The following is an 18,727-nucleotide window of genomic DNA, read 5'->3' as shown; positions in this document are numbered from 1 at the left end:
GGTGTCCAGCTTCAGTGGGCCCTCAGAGTATTATGATGTCACTGTAAAGTTAGCCTTAATCTTTTGGATATAAAGTAAAAGTAAGGAAACGTGGAGCCACATCTGTAAGGAAAATGTATTTGTGGGTTGAGCAGCAGAGTTGAGTATGTGGGCTACCCCAGGTGCTGACAATCAAGCTTGTAATCATCATCATCATCACAAATTTCCAAGGTTACATATGATTCTGCATAATGTGCACTTTTACATAAGGTACAAATAGTCCGATTTCAGCTGATGCCTCTGTCAGTTATTGAAGCTGCAGTTTGAATCCAACTCTGTGCAGACTCTTCAGTCTCTGGAGGAATTTAATAGGTGAGTATCAAAGGTCACCAAGTCAGTAACAGACCAAATCTGAAATATGGTCACAATATCTCCTTCCAACACTCGGTTATGGCACTGAGCACCGGCCAAAATTATTTTTTTGTGGGCTGAATATTATGATGTCACAGTAAAGTTACCCTTTAATCTTTTGGATATAAGATATAATAATTTCAAGAAGGCAACCAGTATTTATTTATATGGTGCTTTTCACAGACAGGAGTCACACAGAAAATAACTTAAAAAGCATCACTTCATCTGTGTGGAATCATAACTCCTGTATGAATACTCGAGATATGGCAGAAAACATGTTTTGAGGTCAAAGTGATCTTCTCCTTTGACCCGTTTCAAGTTCATCCTTGAATCCAAGTGAGCACTCTTGCCAAATTGAAAACCGATTCTCTCAAAACGATGTTCCAAAGAAACATAAGATCAGGAATAAGAACTGGGATGGGCACGATTTCACTAAGTTGTTTAAAAAACACTGAATTTTTTTTTGTAATTATCAGCGTCGGGTCACCTATTGAGGTTGGGAGTGATCTTTGAGTAACAGTCCAATAGTTCCCGGTGAAGACCGAATCCCTCGTCAGAAAGTCATGTTGTGTTTGACCTCCAAAATTTACTCAGTTCATCCTCGAGTTCAAGAGAACTGGTGTGAAGAAATTCCCCCAGACGGGTGTGTTCACGAGAATCCGACAGATAAAAATCCCAGAGCATAAAAATGATTTCAGGGTCTGTGAGGACCCAACAACTGAAGTCAACACGTTTCTATGGATTGACGCCGATTCCACATTTTGACTTCATGATCCTGAAATAAATCAAAGCCAATTGGGCACATTAAAGGCAAAAAAAAACCAAGTAATTGAAAAATAATTACATGGGACCTAAAAAGTCCAGCTGTAATAACACAGAGCACAATGATTTGGATGGATAAAATTAAGGTAACTGATCGTTTTATTGGCATTTCTACCGTTGTTTACAGTGAGTCACGGGACCGTTCTTTCGGGCCGCAGCAACAGCGCCTTAAATCATGACCCACCTGACCGGGTGTCCATATGGTCCTGCCGTAGCTCAGCGCCAATCATAAACTCATTCTCATGCAGTGTTTGACTTACAGCAGGACAATGAGAGCGCGCCAGAGCTGCAGCCACGTGGTCTCTCTGAGCACTAAAAAAACTAGACAAAGTTCCACTTTATTACAGGAGGCCGGTACTCCCACATTTGGGATCTAAAACACATGATTTGTTTTCTCCTCACCAAGGCTAATCCAATAAATTAATATTGCATCATGGGAATACTCGCTGTACGTCATTCGAGAGACCCTCAGCCTTAGGCCAATTTTCTATGACGCAAAAGCACTGAGCAGGCAGTAAAACAGTTATACAACTAATGAACTTCCAAGAAACAATAAATACATTATTCAAAAATGTAAATGTTTTACTTCCTACCTCAGAATCAATAAAGACCCATTCATTTAATTATTATAAATGGGGAAAGACAATTTTATATGCTGTATTTATGGGTGCATGTTTATCACTATGTGAGCAAACCGGGAGCAGCTCAGCACTGTATGTCTCGATAAAATAACTTTATAAAAAAAAACAAAAAAATGAGTGGCACATTTAGAGTCAAAGGTCAGGCAGCTTTTGGCTGCATGTCTAAACAGGATAACCACAAACTGGTTCATCGCATTGATTTTGTTATGCATGTAAGATGCCCTGACTCAAGCATTTTTACGTAAGGTAAACTATGCATGAATTCATTAACTGTATATGGGAGAATTATTTGAGGTAAATGAAATAAAAAGCAGATTTTATATGGGAACACAGTGTCTGGTCTATGAACATGTAAATTGGGTCGGGTACATACCCAAATTTGACACGAAGTGATGGTGGGGGGGTTACGGGATCAGACACCTGGAAAAAAAAACACAAAAAAACAACAACATCCAACTCATGAATAAAAAGCAGTTTGTCACAAATAATAAATAATCATTTCAAGAAGAAAAGATCAGAAGAAATGAAGTGAAATGGTCCGATCTCGCATCCATGCTCACTGCCTTTTATTCAAGTGTTTACTTTAAGAAAGTTGGCACTAAAGTCTCTCTCGAACTCCGCAAGTGAAACACTAACTTTTGACTGCAGGGGATAAATTCAAAAATGATAATTGTGACTGAAATTTCTATTTCTGGTGTTGTGAATGTCCTACATTCTGTTTAGATGCAGGTAAGGGTGGGGGTGGAATGATTTTTGTCTCCAGGGCCCAAAGATGTGTGTTTCTCTTGCTGAGGAATGCTTTTGTTCTGATAAATTGACAGTGTCAGTTTCCCACATTGCCACAGTGTGGCATATACTATAGGGAGCAGTAGTGGGAACACAGATGCTACATACGATTGGCGTCAGTCAATGTGACAGTTCCTGTTTTTTCTTTTCTTTTGAAGGAGGGGAGGGGGGCTATTTTTCTAAATCTGAACTTCCAAGTCGAGGAAGCAGGAAGGAATAAGAATTAATACACCTACACTCCCCTTTTCCCTTCAGAATGGCAAAAATCTCTTTGTACTCGCATCATAATTACTGGTGGGCGCCAGTTTGGGATTGTTATCCATGCCTCCTTCACACTCACTTTTTCTGTTTTTGCAAGTATTGCATTATGTTTTGAGAACAAGCAACTGACAACTAGGTCTTTTCTCAACCTCACTCCAGTTTCTGTACGCCGTCTTAATGTTAAGGAACAAGTACTGCTTGAAGTGGTGTTCCTTGTTCTAGCATATGCTTCCTATTTTGAGTTTTTTTGCAGCCGGGCGTGGATGGAAAGTAACCAGCAGCCGGGGTGCTGGGGACGTTCCTCCAGGGAAATAATGATGATGAACAAGCTCTATTTTGGAGTCTTTCCATGCAGTCTGACAATATGAGCTTATTCAAAATGCAGACGAAACTACTCGGTAATTTTTATGTGTTTACCTCGAAAAATGTTTTACTTTTCGCTTTTAATTAGGAGTTTTACTGCTGAGCACCTGGGTGCATTTTATGTTACCACAAAAAGCATATTATCATTAACTAAACATGCAAATGTGTGCGCTCAGCACGCTTCACTCATATTTATCAAAAACCTCCACCAGAAGGGAAAATTAAGCTGATGAAGTATAAATATTTCAATTTTGTGTAGAAATATAATCATTAGATTAAAAAAAAGCCAAATATTTGATGTGAAACCATTTTGATTATGGATTAATCATTTAAGTCAAAGCAAAACCAGCAAGTTTTTTGTTCCCATATTAAACTGAACCAAAAAGATTAAAATCTTACTGTAAACCTCATTTTTAGGGCTGCAGCTTTTTCACTGTTGTCAAAATAAGAGCTATTTTTATTTTAATTTCACCTTTTTTGCGCCAGAAAACAAAGAATTTTTCATTTTTAAAAACCTAACTGAGCAGTTTTAAAGTCTTTCAGCTCTTGATCACAACATTTAACCCTGCAGGTCGTTGTAAATGTCTCAGACGCTGATGCTCACTGATCAATCAGTGTGTTACAATTCTTCCAAATTATTTTTGTGATGGATTTTGTCCAGTCTCCCACCCTAATGACCGGCCATTATGTAAAGAAAATATGTATTTTACATATCACCCTCCATAGTTAGCTGCATTAGCATATGTGCCAGTTAGCGTTCTGCTGCCATAGCAATACAAAGAGTAAAAGACTGAAACGTGTCAGCTTCTTTTTATGACTGCCAGCAGAGCGCATGGATGTGTGCTTTTAGCTTATAGTCAGAACTTTCTACCAGGAGATAACGTGAAAATATTTCATTAAACCGACTCTGTGTCTAAGAACGTGAATAAGACCTTAAACAACAGTGAAATATTTGATGGGATGTTAAAGGAAGTGACTTTCCAAAAAGTTCCAAAAAATTCTCAAGGAAAAAAAAAATTCTCAAGGAAAAATCATGCAAGAAATCACCATCAGTGATTTTAAAAATATTCATCAATGCTAACAGAAATGTTCAGAGAATCAGTCGTTTAAATATCAGCCTTAAAATGTATTTTCAATCGTGTCCTGTTGTAGCCGGCCTCGTAAACAGTTCTCATTGATCTGACGTGAGTCGGCCTTCTGTCTCTGCACACAGAAAGCAAAGAATTCATTTGTTGTTGTCAAAGCTTTGAGCTGCATACCGACAGAATAGCTCACAGCTCACCGTGCTGACCCATTTTCTCCTCGAGGAGCACAACAATGAAAAGTGGCCACTCTCTTATAACAACATCTTCAGCTTTTCTCCCCCAAGTATCGCCATCAAGGCCGGCCTGTTTACTCACACACACACACACACCATAACTACTGCACATGCTGTGTTGACTGAGAGAGTAACAGCTAACTTGGGACCTTATTAAGTGTTTAGAAAATATGCCTCACTTCCTGTTTGCTTGTCTTGCCATCAACTTAAGTTGTGTGCCATCGCTTTGTGGTTTGGAGTCTTTATTTATACCTTACTTACCCGTGGTGGTTTAACAAGTGCTAATATTATTTTTCTGCAGCTTGGAGCCTCACTCTCACACACAAACACACACACAGTCACCCATATTCACTCGTGGAACCTTGGTAACACAAACAGGCTTTTGAGGCCACATCCAGCTTTCCTGAGGAGGAAAAAAGAAAACCCGGAGCAGCGGCAGGACCAACATCGGACCAACGGCTGTGTTGGTTTTCCCGTGAAGCGGAGGGCCTGAAACCTGGGCACTAAATCTGATTGATCTTTGAGAGTCTGAGTCCAGCACGTTTCGTGCTCAGACATCTGGGGAAGCATCCAGCTGAGCAGAAAATGGGATCTGGCCAGAAATCGTGGAAAACACGGATAGAGTTGCTCGTGGGGGTAAGTGTGTCTGTCCATCGCCAACCTTGGCCAACCCTAAGAATTTAAAGCAATCTAATAGTGAACGAGCTCTAAGGCAGCAGCAGGAAACAGTATCTTTACCAAATATATCCCAGAAGGAAAAACCAAAAAAAAAACCTTTGAAACGTTTCCTACAGATGGTGTTCATGATGGGAGGAGCTAATGTGCATGCTTTCTTAAAGTCATTATTAAATAATCCAGTTTTTCTTCTGCAAATCCTCTGTGATAAAAAAAAACAAAAGTTTCATGATAACACAGGACAGGAAGCACCAGGCCCAGCTGGCTTTGCTGCAACTGATTTTCAAAATAAAAGCGAGGACTGTCCACAGATGAATCCGTTACAGATTTCATTTTGATTTAAATTCTGTTTACTTTCAGTTCATTTCCACAGTGTCCAATCATTTCACGCACTGCTAGTTTTCTTTACAGTAATATGGGTTTGATTTCTTATATTGGTGGAAATTTAGGGAGCGTTTGTAAGGAGAGAGATTTAAGAAGTTCACCATTACAATCAAAAGACAAACTGAGGACACCAACTGTATATTATTTAGTTTTCACTAATTTTCTGTTACATTCTTTGAGTTTAGCTTTGGTTTGCACTAATAATAACCTTAATAATACCTGTGTGGGAAACACTACATCTCCAGTAATGATGTGCACACGAGCCTTGTGCGGGGTTCAGCTCATGACTACCATAAATGGTTATGAGGTGGGAAAGCATCTGATCTGGCAGCGTTCACCTGCTGTGCGTCTAACAGGCCTGATGATGAACTTCCACACTGGAAGCAGCTCTATTTTTAAGATTAGGCTTAAAACTTTCCTTTATGATCAAGCTTATAGTTAGGGCTGGATCAGGTGACCCTGAACCCTCCCTTAGTTATGCTGCTATAGGCCTAGTCTGCTGGAGGGGTTCACATAATGCACTGTTTCTTCTCATTCACCTTATTTACTTTGTTTATACTCCACTCTGCATTTAATCATTAATTGATATTAATCTCTGGCTCTCTTCCACAGCATGTCTTTCTCTCCCCTCAGCAGATGACCCCCCCTCCCTGAGCCTGGTTCTGATGGAGGTTTCTTCCTGTTAAAGGGAGTTTTTCCTTCCCACTGTCACCAAGTGCTGCTCATAGGGGGTCGTTTTGACTGTTGGGTTTTCTCTGTATTATTGTAGGGTCTTTACCCACAATACAAAGCTCCTTGAGGCGACTGTTTGTTGTGATTTGGCGCTATATAAATAAATAAAATTGAATAAATTGAATTGAATTGAATATCAAAAGACAATCTGACAAATCGGGATATTAAAAAGGAAAAACTGCTCACACCTCAGCTTTTATGGAGCGCTGCAGACTTTCATGGAAAGTGAAAACAACAGCACATTTTCCAGTATATTTTTATATATATCGATAAACACAAAAAAGCAGACTTTACATTTTGGACCTACAATTCCCAGAATTCCCTGGAAGATGTAATTTGAGTTATTGTTCAGGCCGCTCTGGACTGTTCTTTTGTTTCTGTGAGCCTGGTTAAAAGGAAGCCGGCGCTCCTGCTCTGATGAGATAAGTGACACTAAAGTAAATGGAAACTTCTGAAGTTGAGGGACGTCTTTTTTCTCGGATTTCTAAGCAGATTTAAGAAGGTTTATACATCAGTGCTGATAACCTTGGAAAGTTTACATCACACTACATGTAAAAATGTGTGCATTGTTTAGATTTTATGGAGATATGAGTCAGAAAAGTAGTATAGTTTTTGAAGTAAATTGCAGCAATGAGGAGCAAAAGGTTTTAAAGTCCTGTGATGGTGCATCAAACTGTGACAGCGATGAAAGCAGAGAAAAGCACGCACCTGTCTGTGTTACCTGTTCAGCATAACAAACATGCCTGTAAAAACTCTTCAGTTAATTCAAATGAAAAAGGCATGATGGGGCACAGGGACGTACTAGCAGCAGTTCTGACTGTAAAGCCCATCCTGAAAGAGTAACCGCTGCTGTCTGCCGGGCCACGGCCCCCTCAGCAGGGTGTGTACAGATGCCGGGGGGCAGATTTAGGAGACTCGCACAGCAGTGACAGGAAAAGCAACGCAGAGCCAGGCTGCTGAAAACGAACTAGGTGAGAAACCCCCGTTCATGACTTTTCCTTCTTCTACACCAGCTGTGATGGCCGAAGGTCGTCGGCTCCAGCTGAACTAAACTGGGAATGGATTTGGGCTTTTAGGTATGAGGGGCAGTTAGGGACATTATTACTGAAACGCTCTCACACACACACTACTGAAACGCTCTCACACACACACTACTGAAACGCTCTCACACACACACTACTGAAACGCTCTCACAAACACTACTGAAACGCTCTCACAAACACCACTGAAACGCTCTCACAAACACCACTGAAACGCTCTCACAAACACCACTGAAACGCTCTCACAAACACCACTGAAACGCTCTCACAAACACTACTGAAACGCTCTCACACACACACTACTGAAACGCTCTCACACACACACTACTGAAACGCGCTCACAAACACTACTGAAACGCTCTCACACACACACTACTGAAACGCGCTCACAAACACTACTGAAACGCTCTCACACACACACTACTGAAACGCTCTCACACACACACTACTGAAACGCTCTCACACACACTACTGAAACGCTCTCACAAACACTACTGAAACGCTCTCACAAACACCACTGAAACGCTCTCACAAACACCACTGAAACGCTCTCACAAACACCACTGAACGCTCTCACAAACGCTACTGAAACGCTCTCACAATAACCACTGAAACGCTCTCGCAAACACTACTGAAACGCTCTCACACACACTACTGAAACGCTCTCACACACACACTACTGAAACGCGCTCACAAACACACTACTGAAACGCTCTCACAAACACTACTGAAACGCGCTCACAAACACACTACTGAAACGCTCTCACAAACAATACTGAAACGCTCTCACAAACAATACTGAAACGCCTTCCTGAAACGACTTCCTGTTCATTCGAAACGACTTCCTGTTTACACGAAACACCTTCCTGTTCATTCGAAATGACTTCCTGTTCACACCAAACACCTTCCTGTTCACACGAAATTCTCTGGTTTTCAGTAGTGTGTGTGAGAGCGTTTCAGTAGTGTGTGTGTGAGAGCGTTTCAGTAGTGTGTGTGAGAGCGTTTCAGTAGTGTTTGTGAGCGCGTTTCAGTAGTGTTTGTGAGCGCGTTTCAGTAGTGTGTGTGAGAGCGTTTCAGTAGTGTGTGTGAGAGCGTTTCAGTAGTGTGTGTGAGAGCGTTTCAGTAGTGTTTGTGAGCGCGTTTCAGTAGTGTGTGTGAGAGCGTTTCAGTAGTGTTTGTGAGAGCGTTTCAGTAGTGTTTGTGAGCACGTTTCAGTAGTGTTTGTGAGAGCGTTTCAGTAGTGTTTGTGAGAGCGTTTCAGTAGTGTGTGTGAGAGCGTTTCAGTAGTGTTTGTGAGCACGTTTCAGTAGTGTTTGAGAGCGCGTTTCAGTAGTGTGTGTGAGAGCGTTTCAGTAGTGTTTGTGAGCGCGTTTCAGTAGTGTGTGTGAGAGCGTTTCAGTAGTGTTTGTGAGAGCGTTTCAGTAGTGTTTGTGAGAGCGTTTCAGTAGTGTTTGTGAGAGCGTTTCAGTAGTGTTTGTGAGAGCGTTTCAGTAGTGTTTGTGAGAGCGTTTCAGTAGTGTGTGTGAGAGCGTTTCAGTAGTGTGTGTGAGAGCGTTTCAGTAGTGTTTGTGAGAGCGTTTCAGTAGTGTGTGTGAGAGCGTTTCAGTAGTGTGTGTGAGAGCGTTTCAGTAGTGTGTGTGAGAGCGTTTCAGTAGTTTTTGTGAGAGCGTTTCAGTAGTGTTTGTGAGAGCGTTTCAGTAGTGTTTGTGAGCGCGTTTCAATAGTGTGTGTGAGAGCGTTTCAGTAGTGTTTGTGAGAGCGTTTCAGTAGTGTTTGTGAGAGCGTTTCAGTAGTGTGTGTGAGAGCGTTTCAGTAGTGTGTGTGAGAGCGTTTCAGTAGTGTTTGTGTGAGAGCGTTTCAGTAGTGTGTGTGAGAGCGTTTCAGTAGTGTTTGTGAGAGCGTTTCAGTAGTGTTTGTGAGCGCGTTTCAGTAGTGTTTGTGAGCGCGTTTCAGTAGTGTGTGTGAGAGCGTTTCAGTAGTGTTTGTGAGAGCGTTTCAGTAGTGTTTGTGAGAGCGTTTCAGTGGTGTTTGTGAGAGCGTTTCAGTAGTGTGGGTGAGCGCTTTTCAGTAGTGTTTGTGAGAGCGTTTCAGTAGTGTGTGTGAGAGCGTTTCAGTAGTGTTTGTGAGAGCGTTTCAGTAGTGTTTGTGAGAGCGTTTCAGTGGTGTTTGTGAGAGCGTTTCAGTAGTGTTTGTGAGAGCGTTTCAGTGGTGTTTGTGAGAGCGTTTCAGTAGTGTGTGTGAGAGCGTTTCAGTAGTGTGTGTGAGAGCGTTTCAGTGGTGTTTGTGAGAGCGTTTCAGTAGTGTTTGTGAGAGCGTTTCAGTGGTGTTTGTGAGAGCGTTTCAGTGGTGTTTGTGAGAGCGTTTCAGTGGTGTTTGTGAGAGCGTTTCAGTGGTGTTTGTGAGAGCGTTTCAGTGGTGTTTGTGAGAGCGTTTCAGTAGTGTTTGTGAGAGCGTTTCAGTGGTGTTTGTGAGAGCGTTTCAGTAGTGTTTGTGAGAGCGTTTCAGTAGTGTTTGTGAGCGCGTTTCAGTAGTGTGTGTGAGAGCGTTTCAGTAGTGTGTGTGAGAGCGTTTCAGTAGTGTTTGTGAGAGCGTTTCAGTAGTGTGTGTGAGAGCGTTTCAGTAATAATGTCCCTAACAGCCCCTCATATTTAGGTGTGCACGAGTGCAAAGGAAAGGGATGCGCTTGATTTACGGCACAAGACAAAAACAGGGATGGGCAAAAATGCTATTCAGCTTTCTCTGGGATCTGTTCAGCAACCATTCAAAGATCACCACCTCCACTCTCAGACGGCTGCAACAGTGCAAGTTTGCACCAAGCCAGCACTCTGTTTTACTGCTTCGCTTCTGCTAATCTGTTTTGTTTTTAGCTTTTTTTAAAATGGTAGTTTAAAAAATAAATAAAACAGTTGATTCAGACAAAATTGTAATTCACATAAAATCAGTGTGTAACATTCACAGGGTGGAGCAGGAAAGCCAAATGCTGAAGGGCTCTGCAGGGGCCGGGCTGGAGATCGCCCCAGGCCGTTTCCTATGGCGCCCCCCCCCCACACACACACACACACACTGTCCCCCTGCTCCCCTACTCTGAACCCCCATCTTCAACTCTCCTGTAACTAGAAAACCTCTTTGTTAACTAGCCAGAAACACAACCGCATTAATAAATGAAAAGAGACACGAACCAAAAAAGGCAAATATGTGAAAGTGATTTCATTGCCTTTAATCGGGCTCTGCTGCGACTGAAGCCGAACTATCAGCCACAGTACAGAGAAATGTTCCAGCTTTCTTGATAGCAACTTAATAAAATGAGGCAATTTCACTCAGTGCCAAAACCATTATGATAACTTAGGTTGAAGTATTTTCAGACCAAGGAAAAAAGACAAAGAGCTAAATGCTAAAATCATCAAAGCCATTAACTGTTCAGATAGAGCACTTTCCTATCAGACAACTGATCATCCAAGTACATTAGACCATTTACACAATTCTAAAGACCCACAATCTGTCAAAGAAAAGTCATTTAGGCCCTGAAAAGCTCTTTTTTCACCATCAAGTTATGATGGATGGGATTGAAAAAGTGAAAAACAGTGTACATGCATCACCTTTGTTCTAACCTTCAACTTCAACTCTGCTGCAGTCTGGATCATTTCGACGGTTTTACAGGGTACGTGATGCTTTTGAACGTTGCACAGCCGACCCAATCTTGTCACACAGATCTGCCAGGTCTGAGGCTGGGTCCATTTCCTCTGTGGACACATGCTTTCTAAGTGCTCCTACAACGGACAGCTTGATTGGGCCTTAATGTTTACAGCCTGAAAAGGTAGACTGAAGCAATGAAAAATACATATCCCTGTAAACACCTTGCCCTTTTCCCTGGGCTTTATGGTGTATTTATAACCACTTCTTTCCAGCGCTACAGCAGAGTGAAAGCCATGTTCAGATTAAATTAGTGCACGGCACCCTTTTCTGAACTAGGCACAGTTCAGGACCAGTGGGCCTGCACGAATCTGCCTGAGGGCAGACTCGAGTGCAGGGAAAATAACCTCGAGTGCTCTGTACCTGACCTGTTCATTCATGAGAGCGTCACCCGGACCAGAAAAGAAGTCACTTAGAGGTGACTGCAGGCTTCAGCTTCCAGTTTCCAGTTTAAATTTCTAATTATACCTCTTGGTGCTATAAATAAGTTTCAACACTAAAAATTCAAAAGATACAAACACCCCAATTTGGGCCCTTGAAGAGAAAACACAGTGTGCCAGGAAAATTACAAGCGGAGCTGTTCACAGCAGATTACAGCCCCACTTCCTGTTTAACATTAACTGCATGTGTCATATTTGTGCACACATCACTGCAAACATTACCCGACTAAACTGCAATCTTGTTTACGGCCTTCATGACTGTTAACTGCTTATTCTTGTCTCCCTGTTACACTTTTATTTATTGGTGAGCTTGTCACTTAATTTGATCTTGGCTGCAGGAATTAGGGGAGCTGCACCTGCCGAAGATCCAGAAGTAAAAGTCTTCTGGGGTGTGTGTGTGTGTGTGTGTGTGTGTGTGTGTGTGTGTGTGTGTGTGTGTGTGTGTGTGTGTGTGTGTGTGTGTGTCCGTTTTAAAACTTGAACTAAGTCAGGACACTGTCAACAGGCTCTGTACTGGAAACAGTCCCTTTGACTGAGGGGAGGGCGGGGCAGACGACACACGGATCACTCCTCCACACGGACTTTGAGCCAGGGAGCTATAAAGACTTCATCTACCTCACACATATAAATTCATACATACGTACTTTTTAAGGTGAAGAAATTTTGGTCATACCCACTTATGAGCACCTTCTCAGGTTCAGACACATTCAGACAGCCCCCCCTCTAATCTCCAAGTTGTGCTTTCGGGAAAGTTCCACACCTGTCTGCAGGTTGCCTCCACCAAGTTTCACCTGACCCCCACCCCACCCTCCACCCACCTGCCTAGCTGGTTTAATGCTGCCGTGCTGGACCGCCTTTCCTGCCTTCCTGTTACCCGTTGATGCTGTTAGACTGTGGTTTGTTCTCCTGATTATACCTGCGTGCTGCAGCCCTGGACGTTGACCACAATAAACATGCTGCATATGGCAGGTTGTGTCTCTGCATGTGAGCCCTCCCTGTTCACCGCTTGCCCCTATGAGCCAGTCCCAAGGCCACCCTCACAGACTCTCAGACTTTGACAGGCATGTCTGATAAATCTGTGAGAGTTCAGACCTGCCCCACTGAGAAAATCTCAACAGCTCGAGGGCTCTCTCACAGACTTTTTATGCCAATATGTTTGCTTTGATTCATGGATACAGCATTTGGAGTCCTTGCACTGGTCTGTCTGCAAGAGGTCAGTGTGAGGGCTGGATGCACAAATTGCTCCTTTTATAAACTGAACCCAGAACATTGCTGACTTATCATTTTGCATTTCTGTGCAAGTAAAAAAGCACGTGCAGAAAGCCCAGTACCCTACCACCGAGGGTCTGCAATGAGCCGATTATCTAATGATCTATGGAGACCTCCAGCAGGGCTGCAGTAAACTGGTTAATGGTTCCTATGCTGGTTTGAAGATCTCTGACAAAAAAAAAAAAAAAAAAAGACTTTTACCACCTCAGTGTTTAAGCTGCATTCTCTATAAAAAGCTCCTTCAGAGACATAGACGCACCAAAGAGCCCGATGTGACCGCTGTGGTTGTGAGCAGATTGCCACAGTTGCCTGTATTTTACACGGAGGATGCGGACTTGTCTGCATCACTCACTAACTAATCACTGAGCGATAGTGAAGCATATAAAGTGACGCAAACCAGAAACTGAGAACTAACCTTCAAAATAAAAGTTGTGCCTTCCTGCTGAAACAAACACGTTTCAAAAGGTGCAACTTTTACTTTGAAGGCAACCTGTCTCCGTTCACTTTTACCACTCAGCAAGTAGTTTGTGAGTGTTTGCAAGCAAGCAGGTATCTTTCATAAAAACTGTGAGCAACCACAGCAATGTGCTAAAGCAAAGGAGGATTTCTGTGCCACACCATTTAACTCTCCGCAACCAACATCACACAACTCCAGCAACCGGTTGCCAAAAGGTCATGGAATACTCATTATTCCCTAGTGACCAGTGGTTTCCAGGGGGCTGCCAACTGGTCTCTAGGCCCGTGTGATTGGGGCCCAAGTAAAAGGGTAATGGATTAAATTAGACTAAAGTTGCCCATCTATTGTGGACTCTCAAGCACTCGTTGGACCAGAGACACAGGCAGCAGAATGATACCCAAAACTGGCACAAAAGCAGGAAGGGCCAGACCTGATGTTCAGTGATGGAACTTTCAAAATAAGAGGGACAATCTTCATTAGTACATCATAAAATTACTGAATATTGTGGGGGGGTGGGGGTAAATGTTCTTTGACAGCTCCTACTGTACTTGGATGGTGCTCCGAAACGCTGGTGTCACGTTTAGTGTTTTTAAACCTTTGCCTTGCAGTTTCTTTGCCGCTCTGAAAGATTACCGTTCACTTCAAGTGTGAGAGTTTTTTTACATCTTTGTGTGTGCAGAGAAAACTGTGCTCAGCGGCAGGAGCCTGATATTCCACAAGGGCAACACGCTGGAGAAAAGAAGTGTTTAGCTGTAAACAAATACTGATGCCTTATCGTGATATTTATTAAAACCAAAACTTTAAAATAACCATTTTTCTTAGAGATAAACTCTAGATGCTACAAAAATGCCCAAGGCTTATTTCTCAATGCTTTAATCATCAGCAGAAAAAGAGTAAAATTTACACAGACTAGAGCTCGAGGCCAACAAGTGCAATCCCTAAAAAGTGGCAAAACAAATCTCGGGCTTTGGTTAATGTGGCTCTTTTTAATTTGACGCTTCTACAACAAATGAAAGTTGGGCCAGCAGAGGGATTTGGAGATTAGGGAATACTTCTAATGTACCGGATCTGCCCGATGATAACAAAAGTGACCTCGGACCCGACACGGAAGGCCCCTCTCACCCTGAGCTTAAACCCATCAGGGAGCTCTAATAACAACAAAGCCATATTACATGGAAACGCTGGATATCAGTGCTGAGGGTGGCTGCACGCCGTACACGCAACAGTATATAATGCAAAATTGGATAATCCATTAACCAAGCGGATTCTGGGCCAAGTCGCTAAGACTCAGGCCATACCCTTTGACCCCTGATGTATTAGATCCGAGAACAGTGTAAGTAAATGCAAATGTGGACGGCACAGAAGCTTTCTCTTTATGTTATAGATGGAAGGCCCCTCCACCTCTACCCATATACATGTAACAGCATTAGCGGTGCTTTAGAGTCTGAACCTTGCTGCATTAGTGCTCTCAGCATCTCTGCGGATAAATGGTTTCCATTTAGTTAAGCCTCGGCCTCGATGTATTGTTTCAGAGGCCAGTAAATCAGTGTCATTACCAGCCAAAATAAAGAATTACCACATACAACAAAAAACACTCGACCTGCAATTTATTCATGTTGTTCTATGATTTAATGATATCGCTGAAATCAAACTTCTGAAAATGTTTTAACATTTTAAAAATTCTCATCTTCTACAAAATCTGCACAACGACTGGAGCATGGCTGCAGCTTTACTGCGACTGTGGCAAATAACTACAATTCAGGACCGTTAATTCAGTACAAAAGTCATCAATCCACTCAATAAATCTGCTGTTGGGACGGCACCGCCCATCCCAGGCGCTCACATTTCCAACCTGTCAAAGCAAACATGCTCTTCAGCTGATGCTTTGTTTGCTCAGTTCTGCTGCAAACAGGGGAAACCTGAACCGGCCTGAAATCAAAGTGCATCCGTTCCTGAAGAGAGGCTACCACGCTAACATGAATGAGCTCCAAATCTCAAGTTAAAATCAGAAGATGCATTTGCTTAATCCCAAAATGTTACACAGAAATACCACAAAAATGGCCTCAAGGGTAACAAATAACCTGCCACGCCCTCTTTTGCACGCCCACAGCTTGCTTATCGCAGAAACAGAAAACCAAAGCTATGATGTACGAGTGTGAGGATACAGGAAGACTGTACGGCTGCTGGAGCAGAGACAGTGGCTTCCAGTCAGGAGAATGATTTGGGTCAGTAGGTAACGGCTTTCTTGGACCGCAGGGGACTTGTTGCCAATTAATCCTGCCGATGAGCCGAGTGAAATATGCACGGGAGACCGATAAATGAAGCTCTGCTAGTGCGGCTCCTTCAAGGAGTGATGGGGTAAAACTTGAACTGCTGACACCACAGTCAGAGTTAGGATGACACAGTAAGACTGGGAATTGGACTGAGCCTGATGTTGTGGAAGATCAAAACTCCTGCCAGTCAGTTAAGCATTGCCTTAACTTCTCGCACACTGGCAGCGAGCACCAAGATCCTCTCCAAACCATCAGGTTTTACCAGCCACTTCCTCCCGTGCCTCCTCCGCACTCAATCAGCATCGAGAGGAGGCTTGTTCGACGGCATCCCCCATCACAGTGATTTAGAGTCTCATTCACCTTTTGAGAACAAAGAGGCACCTACAGGATTTTACAAAAAAAATAAAACAGGTTACATTGTTACTGTTGGACTCATGAACAATTACCCTAAGACTGTTACCACCACCCTCCACAAACGCTGATGACCCTATGTCTATGCACCTGTCTGACTGCACTGATGTACATATTAGTGGAATATAGTCTACATTTTTTTATCTTTTAATTAGTCTCTGCACTGTATATTTTGTAATTTTGTAATATTGTGCTATAGTTATAGCTCTAATATCTCTGTATATTTGCAATTTGTATACTTGTATATTGTCTTATAGTTTTTATACTTATTTGTTTTTTTTTCTGTAAGCACGAAGTACCGCAGCAATTTCCTAATGCTGTGAACCTGTTCACCCATATGGCAATAAAAACCTTCTGATTCTGATTCTGATTCAATTACAAAAGCTTCAGGTAATTCAGACTGCTGATAATATTCAAACTGACTGGTTTCACCATACGCTGGAATGCAAAAGCAGAATCTGGATTCTCCATCCTTTCGTCATTCCGGTCTGTTTTCTGCTTCGGAGTTTAAATGTTCCGGCACCTCATTAACAGCCCCGTGTTTTGCCAACTGCACGCTTCAGTAATTTGTTGGTCTTTGGAGGCCAGCATCTGTCACTGCATGCCAGGCAAGTGTAAAGTGTCCCATTAGCCTCGAGCTTCTGTCTAATCTGAGATTAATCATTTAGCAGCAGCTGATCCTAAATGATCGGGGCACTTCTCCTACTTCACTGTGTGGAATGTGTCATGAAACTGGGTCCCTCCATGAAAGATAAAATAAATCAATCGATCCGTACCTCTCCCATCAACTCCCTCACGATCAGCTGATCTTTGTTGCACAGTAATGCAAAAATATTCCCCTCACTGAATATTTTCTAAGCTGCAGGCCTTTGAAGTACTCAGAGGTGGAATTTAGTGCTTTTTAATTCATGGTGTTTATGCGGCATTTCTGAGTCCTGAGTCCTCGTTCCCTCTCTGAGCACACAGAAGGGCACGGGATCGATGGAGTACCAGGACCATTATGTACGCATGTAAGATCACATGATCTGTCCAAACTGTTACACACAACATGAGAAACCTTTGACCTCCCTAAGCTACATTTTTGCAAGGATTAAAATAATCAGAAAATGATGTTAATATAAAAGAAATCACAGCTAGAAGATGAGCCTGGCATCAAAATGCAGGTAAAGCGGAGGCCTTTCAGTGGATTCTCAGAACAGATCACACCTCCGGGTGCTGCTGCTGGTCTCTGCTCCACCATCAAACCATGATGGATCCATCACACCGACGCTCACAGCTGGTTACAGAGGAACAGGTCCTGGCTTCAGACTGACACTTGGAGTGGGTGTAAAACTGATTAAACGTGGTTTTTGTCACTCAAAGTTTCATGTGGCTATCTCCTGTACTTATGAAGCGCTGCAAAAAAATGATGTAAATGCTGTTTAGGTTTACTGAGGATTTTTCACGTGCAGGTTGTTAAAGAAAGGCTGGCAGTTGGGAACCGGACTCGTGAAATATTTTAGACAACAGGAACTGTGGAGGGAACCCTTTCAGGAACGTTCACATTATTCCAGCAATCAAAAAATTCTAGTTTGGTTTTCTTGGCTGTGGTTCAAAAAAGTCCCTGCTCCTGAGCAAGTCCCTCCTGTGTTCCAGAAACTGAGAAAGCATAAACTAGTACGAAAATCAATAGAAAAAAAGATGGGAATTTCAAAAACAAAGGCTGGGAAGGGCATGAGAGAGGAATCTGACAATGTTTTGTTGAGCTCGAGCAGAAAGAAGTGCCCACAAAAAAACCCAAGCAGTCTCAATAAATCATTTCAGAGACGGGCCTCCCTTCTTTCAGCTCGCTCTGTTATCACTCAGAAAATAAGGTTGTGGTTCATGTTTTGGAGTTTCCTGTAAGCTGTAAACCTCTCTCTTCCCTTGTAACCAGCTACAGGTTTAATTAAAACGCATCCTGAGCCGACCTCAGCCTCTCTCGTTAGGTTTTTAATCGGTGTTTGGAACTGATCAATTAAAACTACCAAAATGTTTTCAGATAATATTTTTCTGATTTTTTAGGCTCATTTTTCCTTCTGTGAGGGAAGCTATGAATTTGATCAGAGGTGGAGTTTGGTCCAACCTAGTCCTGATTAACCGTCCATCTGATCAGTATTGATGGATTTTTAGGTATAATTTGTTCCCACAGAGTGATCTCACAGCATGTCTTCACAAATACATAAACAACTGAAATAAGGACTCAAGAAAGCATCAAACTAATCTGGATCCAGATCTCCTTCAGCATGCAGGGAGCTTTCAGTCCAAGCAGAGGTCGCACACACCGACAGGTCCTGATGCAGATTCACGGGGAACTAAATCTAACAAACTGAGGAAAAACCTGAACTCGAGAGAACGAAGGACGTGGCCTCAGGAGCCGAGCGTTCACGGGCAGCTTACGGAGGAAACGGACGAGCTTTACAACAAGGCTGAAACAGTCAATTTACACTAAAGTTCATTCTTATGAAATATGTTATATGAAATATGTTATACATGCCTGGCCAAACAAATCAGCACAAAGCTGACAACATGCCAAACATGAAGGAGGATCGCAGCATGAAGCACGATATTGGGAAAGCAAACACTGAGTGCAGGCGAAGCGTCGAGGAACTTCAACATGCCCGAGACCTTCAACAGGTGACGACTGGGCTGCAGATACAGCAGTAAAATGAAGGGCCCGGCTAAAGCTCAGAGTCTCCTGAATAAAAAATAATGTGTCTGAGATCGTTTATCGACTCGCTCTGTCCAGCACGACCG

At 42.6% G+C, this 18,727-nt stretch overlaps 1 protein-coding gene across 4 annotated transcripts in view; it reads right to left on the bottom strand.

Moving 5' to 3' along the window:
* lpp (LIM domain containing preferred translocation partner in lipoma) overlaps positions 1-18,727 on the bottom strand; it is a 178,832-nt gene that overhangs the window by 146,918 nt on the left and 13,187 nt on the right. For 3 of the 4 annotated variants that reach the window (XM_030726934.1, XM_030726933.1, XM_030726935.1), the window contains exon 3: positions 2,227-2,273. The exons of the other annotated variant lie outside the window; for it this stretch is intronic. The gene's annotated coding sequence lies outside the window, so the exon portion shown is untranslated. The remainder of the gene's footprint in view (positions 1-2,226; positions 2,274-18,727) is intronic. 4 annotated transcript variants of the gene reach the window in all.

This window comes from Archocentrus centrarchus, chromosome 4, assembly GCF_007364275.1.
Source record: "Archocentrus centrarchus isolate MPI-CPG fArcCen1 chromosome 4, fArcCen1, whole genome shotgun sequence".
NCBI classification, from domain to species: Eukaryota; Metazoa; Chordata; class Actinopteri; order Cichliformes; family Cichlidae; genus Archocentrus; species Archocentrus centrarchus.
Note: the sequence above shows the minus strand (reverse complement) of the source record. Positions and strands in the feature narration are given on the sequence as shown.